Here is a 7,428-nt window from a genome sequence, read left to right as displayed (position 1 = left end):
TTTTCTCTCGTTTTATACAAACACAAACGCATTTTATACAATTTGCATTTTTTTGTATAAAGTGAGAGAGGCGAGCGAGATCTGGAGAGTGGCGAGCGAGTTTTGGGAGAGGGGAGAGAGGGGAACGAAAATATATGTATATATACAATTTTCTCTCGCTTTATAGAAACACAAACGCATTTTATACATTTGTGTTCGTATAAAGTGAGAGAGGCGAGCGAGATCTGGAGAGTGGCGAGCGAGTTTTGGGAGAGGGGAGAGAGGGGAACGAAAATATATGTATATATACAATTTTCTCTCGCTTTATACAAACACAAACGCACTTTATACACTAGCGTTTGTATAAAAAATGAGAGAGACGAGGGAGAGGACGAGAGTGGAGAGCGAGATTCACCAGGAGAGAGGTGAAATAACAACAGTTTGCTATGAGGTACAATTAAATCAAACTATATTTATAGCATTTAATTTGAATTAATAGTTTGCTATTATATACAATTTTCCCTTTTAAGAAGTTATAAAACAAACGATTTAACCTAAAATTAGGACAACTTCAGCCATCAAAGATGGAAAAAGAAAAAATTCCTCAAGATATTACCATCCAAATTTTTCTCATGGCTTCCAGTTAAGTCTTTAAATGTGTTTTCGGTGTGTTTCGAAAATTTCATAATTCAATTTGGTGTTTGGAACCAAAATTTTTGTGGATCTCCATTTATCCAATTATTCTTAAGATCAATGGTGGTGATACTAAGTTGATTGCATGCGTAGACGATGTTTGTTACGCTATAGAAGATCATCGTGATGAAGAAGATGGAAATGCCACCAAGTATCATTAAATTGACAATTTTAGTAAGCTATATGATCGAATTATTAATTTTCGTTTAGATTATAATTATCATTTTGAGTCGGTTAATGGGTTGTTTTGTATATGGGATCTGAAGTATATTGCCATTTGCAATCCCGCTACTAGAGAAGTAAGATTTCTTCCTGATGTTCCTCATGAGGGCGAGGACTTTATATGTTCGATAGGTTTTGAGCCTGAAGAAAACAAGTATAAAGTTGTTGTGACTATTGAATCAAGAGCATGGGTTTTCACTTTAGGTATAGATAAATCATGGAGAGAAATGATTAAATATGACGAGCATGGTTTTTCTATTGCAGGATACATATCTGGAATTTGCATTAGTGGGATTATCTATCGGGTTAGCCTTGATCCGGACTATTGTATAGTTGTGTTTGATGTTAAATCAGAAATTTTCACAAGCATCACAATGTCGATTGAATTATGTCGTAAGTTTAGCGATTGTGATAATATGCTAATAGAAGTGAATGGAAAATGAGGAATCATGAATTATTGGTTTTGTAACGACACTTATCTATGGGTTTTTGATGAAGACGAAGAATGGAAACATGAGATACTTCATTTTCCTTTAGAAAGGGAACCTAATGAGTTTTACGTGCATCCGTTTACGATTCGCAAGTATGGTGCTGAAGAAATTGTATTTGCAATACACATAACATCAAGAAGTCTTGATAATGTTATGGTTTTTATTTTTATGATATGAAGAATAAGAGTTGGAGACATTTTGAGGTCCAAGAATTTCCTGGCCAGATTGAAAGCATTTGTACTTATAGTGAAACCCTCTTTCCTCTAGAAAATATTGGCAGTGTTCATCACCAAGTATAACTACAACAAGAGTACAAGACAATTATATTTGAATTATATATATTGCTTTTATATGTAAAAGGTTATAGTGGATAGCTAGATTGTAATGTGGAAGCTTATTTTGTGGGAATTAATGTAATACATGGTGTGTTTTTATTTTATTGTTAATTTGGGTATTTCAACAACATGTGTATCTTATTCTACATGATCAGATTTATCATTAGAAAATGCAAGTGATTCTTTATTTACCCTATGATTTGTAAATATTTTTCTTCTCTTCAACTACAGCCACACTTGTTTAGATCCTTACTACCTACCATAGGGGGATTTTCAAATATTTTAGTTTTAAATTCCCAACAGAAATAAATGGATCGACAATCGGAATAGAATTATAATGTTTAGCACTTTTGTACTTGACATACATTACCATTAATGGAGACATCAAGTTTCTTAATTTTCTACAACTCCATATATACAATGTTTCATGTTTGCTGAAGTAGGCAGTTGGAAGTTGGAGAGAGCATAGAGAACTTATGTTGTTAGCCCTAACAATAAATAGCTTTTCCAAGCTGGGAAAACCAACCTGCAAATGTTGAAGGCCTTGTATTTTATATAGCTTCAAGTACAAGTCTCAAACTTGTTGGTGGAAAAGCCTTAGTTAGAATATCAGCTTGTTGTTCTTCACAACTGCAATGCACCAACTCAACTTCACTGTCACGCCCCAGCCTGCAGCCGGGACGTGGACGGCACTCGAGAATCATTGTTGGCCCCCAAACGAACCCTTGGCTTGGCTGACTACTTAGAGGAAGACTTACTCAAGTAAAATGGAACTCCAACTACCAAAAGTTAACTCATAATGTCTCAAAACAACATAACTCAATGAATGTTTGAAATTTCTTGAATAAACATAAGTATTCGACTCAAAGTCTCAAAACATCAACAAAGGAAATAGAAAAAAAAGACTTCTCAACTACTATTGTCTATGAAACCTTTAAATACTACGATAGATGTTGGGACAAGACTCAGGACATCTTAACAAAACAAAAGATAAAGATGTGGAGCCCTCCAGAAGCAAAGAGGTTCACCAAAGCTAGCTGGAGTGCTAATGGTATCAACGAAGCGCCGATTGATGACCCTGAATAATTGTATCTGCATCATGAAAAGATGCAGGTCGAATGACGTCAATACATTGAATGTACGAGCATGCAATAGAAAAACTGAAACATATAAAGCTGGACTGATAACCGGGGAAGACATACTCACCTCAACTCAACTCCAATATGAAACCAATAATAAAAGATGCGATATTAAAATCTTTTAACATAGTAAATGTCAACTTGAATGTATAAAAATACAATAACATACTCTTTACTCTTATTTGGGAGATATTCTCTAACCGACAACCATCACTATGAGCTAGGTGATGATACGCCGCCAGAACTGTCCTATATCTTGTCGGGGTACAGAACACCTCAACTAAGTGGATCCACTAAGTTATGCTTAAAGGCAATAAGGAATCATCTAAAAAGTATGATCATTTACCCATGTTGGCATACATGGTTTATGAGGATTTTGAGACTCATCTCCATATCGGTGCTCAATACTACCCCCAATAATATATATGCTATTTTGGTGATATGTCCTCTGGAAACTTTTTCTCCAAAATCTTTACAAAACCATTTGTAAGGACCTGGGGAACAATTCTTATACCCTCAAAATGATCCTCACCACTTCTTTAGCATTAGGGCCCACTTAACATGAATTAAACGATTTTATCATTTTGTCGTGTGTTAGCCCATGTTTTTTTTGGTGAAATGGCTTTGGGGAACTTCCTTTCCAAAAACATTATAGAACCATCCATAATGACCTTGGTAACAGTTCCTCCATGGTCCACTCCACTTTTTTTTAGCATTTTGGGGCCACTTAATAGGATTTAGGCAGTTTTCTTAATTTTTCGTGTGTTAGCCTATGTATTTTTGGGTGATGTCTTCTAGGATATTTTATTCCAAAACTTTTATAGAATCATATGTAAGGACCTAGAGAACAATTCCTATAGCCTGACCATGATCCTATCAACATTTTTAGCATTTAGAAGCCACTCAACAAAAAATATGCGATTTTCTTTATTCTTTTGTGTGTGATAGCCCATTATTTTTTGGTGATATGACTTTCGGTGTGTGATAGCCCATTTTTTTTGGTGATATGACTTTCGAACACTTTTTTTTTTCAAAACCTTCACAAAACCATCTGTAAGGACCTGAGGAACAATTTCTACAGCTTCACCATGATCCACTCCACTTTTTTCTTTAGCATTTGGGGACACTCAACAAGAATTGAGAGATTTTCTTGATTTTTCGCGTGTGTTTGGTGATACGGGTTCTAGGCACTTTTTAAAAAAACCTTTACAGAACCATTTGTAAGGACCTGGGAAGAAATTCCTACCACCTCACCATGATCCACTCCACTTTTTTTAGCATTTAGGGCACACTAAAAAAGAACTAGGTGATGAGAGAGTTGCTCGGATGGTAAGCAGACCTCACTTCCAACCCGAAGGTTGCGAGTTCAAGTCACCAAGGGAGCAAAAGGGGTGGGAGCTCTTTGGGAGGGTTAAAAAAAAGAACTAGGTGATTTTGTCAGTTCATCGTGAATTTGGTGATATGGGGTCTACGCACATTTTTTTCGAAACCTTTATAGAACCATCGGTAAAGATATGAGGAAATAATTCATATAGCCTCACCATGATCCACACCACTTTTTAGCATTTAGGGATTGCTCAATAGAATTTAGGTGATTTTGTCAATTTTTCGTGTGTGTTAGCACATTGGCTTTTTGGTGATATAACTATCAGGAACTTTCTTTTCCAAATATTTTACAGAACCATCTGTAAGGACCTAGTTAACAATAAATATAGCATGGCCATGATCCATACCACTCTTTTAGCATTTAGGGGCCATTCAATAGAAATTATGTAATTTTCTCAGTTTTTCATGTGTATTAGCCTATGATATTTTTGTGATATAGCTTCTAGGAACTATTTTCCAAAACCTTTACAGAACCACTTTTTTAGCTTTCAGGGGCACTCATTAGAAATTAAGCAATTTTATCCCATGGATGGTTTGGTGACATGCTTCCATACACTTTTTTTCAAAAAGTTCTAAAGAATTAGCCATAAGGACTTGGGTAATAATTTATATAGCTTCACCATGATCCAAGCCACATTTTTTTAGCATTTAGAGGCCACTCATCAAGAATTGAACGGTTTTCTTAATTTTTCATGTATGTTAGCTCATTGATTTTTGTTGATATGGCTTCTGAGCATTTTTTTCCCAAACATTTACAAAACTATCTGTAAGGACCTGGAATGATTCCTATAGTCTCACCAAAATCCATCCCCCACTTTTTAAAACCTAAGGGAGACTAAACAAGATTTAGGTAATTTTATTAGTATTTCGTGTGTGTTAGCCCACAATTTTTTTGGTTATATTGTTTTCAGAAACATTTTTTTCGAAACCTTTACAGAATCATCTGTAAGGACCCGGGGATCAATTTCTATAGCCTCACCATGATACACACCACTTTTAATAGCATTTAGGGCCACTTACATGGAATTAGGTCATTTTTTTAGTTTTTCGTGTGTGTTAGCGCATAATTATTTTGGGTGATATGGCTTCTAGGAACGTTTTGTAGAAACCTTTACATAACCATCCGTAAGTACATGGGAAAATTTTATATAGCCTCAGCATGATCTATGACACTTTTTTAGCATTTAGGGCGCAATCAAGAGAAATTAGGCAATTGTTTTTACGTTTTTCATGTGTTTTAACCTATGAAGTTTTTGGTAATATGGCTTTCGAACACTTTTTTTTAAAACACTTACAAAACCATCCCTATGGACCTAGAGAACAATTTCTATAGATTCACTATGATCTACACCATCTTTTTGGATTTAGGGGCCACTGAACACGAATTAGGCAATTTTTTTAGCTTTTCCCGTGTGTTAGCCAATGGACTTTTTAGTGATATGGCTTTGAGGAGATTTCTTTTCAAAACTATTATAGAACAAATCATAAGGACCTCGGGAACAATTCATATAGCCTCACCATAGTCCACACACTTTTTTTTTAGCATTTAGGGAGTTTCAACAGAAAATAAATGATTTTTCTCAGTTTTTTGTGTGTGTTATCTCATGGATTTTGCACTTTTTTTTCTAAACCATTATAGAACTATTTGTAAGGACATGAGGTACAATTCCTATAGCCTCACCATGATCCATGCCACTTTTTTAGCATTTAGGAGTCACTTAATAGGAGATTAGGTGATTTTCTCTTTTTCTTGTGTGTTAACCCTTGGATTTTTGGTGATATGATTTCAAGACATTCTTTTTCTGAAACCTTTATAGAACCATTCGTAACGACCTGTGGAACAATTTCTATCACCTCACGATGATCCACTCTAGTTGTTTTTAATCATTTAGGGCCATTCAACAATAATTAAACAATTTTATCAAATTTTTGTGTGCAACTCCCATGGATTTTTTTGTGATGGCTTCCCGTCACTTTTTTCCAAAACCTTTACAAAACCATCCATAAGTATTTGAGGATCATTTTCTATAGTCTTATCATGTTCCACGCCACATTTTAAAATTATTTAGGGGCAACTCAATGGGAATTGGGAAATCTTTTTAGTTTTTCATGTGTGTTAGCCTATGGATATTTTGGTGATACAAATTTGGGACACTTTTTGTCAAAACATTTGCAGGTCCATCCGTAATGACCTGGTGAAAAGTTTTCTATAGCCTCACCATGATCCACATCTACTTTTTTTAGTATTTAGGGCTACTCAACCTGAATTAGTCGTATTTTTCTTAATTTTTCCGTGTGTTAGCCATTGAATGTTTAGGTGATATGACTTTCAGACACTTTTTTCCAAAACATTTACAGAGCCATCTATAAAAACCTGGGAACAATTCATATAGCCTTACCATGATCCTCACCATTTTTAGAATTTAGTAGCCAATCAATAGGAATTATGCAATTTTCTCTGTTTTGTGTGTGTGTGTGTTAGGCCATGATTTTTTTTGGTGAAATGGTTTCCTGACGCTTTTTTCTAAATTCTTTATAGAACCATCCGTAAGGACCTAGGGAAAATTCCTATAGGCTCACCATGATTCACACTACTCTTTTTAGTATTTAGAGGTCACTCAATAGAAATTATGCGATTTTCTTAGATTTTTGTATGTATTAACTCATGATTGTTTAGTGATATGGTTTCTGGGCATATTTTTTTTCAAATCTATTACAAAACCATCTGTGAGGATCCGGGAAAAAATTTCTATTGCCTCACCATGATCCACACCACTTTTTTTAGCATTTAGAAGTCACTCAATAGGAATTAGGTGATTTACTCAATTTCTCGAGCGTGTTAGCCCACAGATTTTTTTGTGATGTCTTCTAAGAAAAAAAATTCCAAATCTTTACAGAACCATCTATAGACCTGGGAACAATTCATATAGCCTTACCATGATCCTCACCATTTTTTAGCATTTAGTAGCCAATCAATAGGAATTATGCAGTTTTCTCTATTTTGTGTGTGTGTTAGGCCATGAATTTTTTGGTGAAATGGTTTCCTGACGCTTTTTTCTAAATTCTTTATAGAACCATCCGTAAGGACCTGGGGAAAATTCCTATAGACTCACCATGATTCACACTAATCTTTTTAGTATTTAGAGGTCACTCAACAGAAATTATGCGATTTTCTTAGTTTTT

At 34.9% G+C, this 7,428-nt stretch overlaps 1 pseudogene; it reads right to left on the bottom strand.

Moving 5' to 3' along the window:
* Positions 1-5,952: 5,952 nt before the first annotated feature.
* The window catches only part of LOC102579375 (probable histone H2A.3), a 2,425-nt pseudogene continuing 949 nt past the window's right edge, over positions 5,953-7,428 (bottom strand).

The sequence above is a fragment of the Solanum tuberosum genome, unplaced genomic scaffold, assembly GCF_000226075.1.
Source record: "Solanum tuberosum cultivar DM 1-3 516 R44 unplaced genomic scaffold, SolTub_3.0 scf00027, whole genome shotgun sequence".
Lineage (NCBI taxonomy): Eukaryota > Viridiplantae > Streptophyta > Magnoliopsida > Solanales > Solanaceae > Solanum > Solanum tuberosum.
Note: the sequence above shows the minus strand (reverse complement) of the source record. Positions and strands in the feature narration are given on the sequence as shown.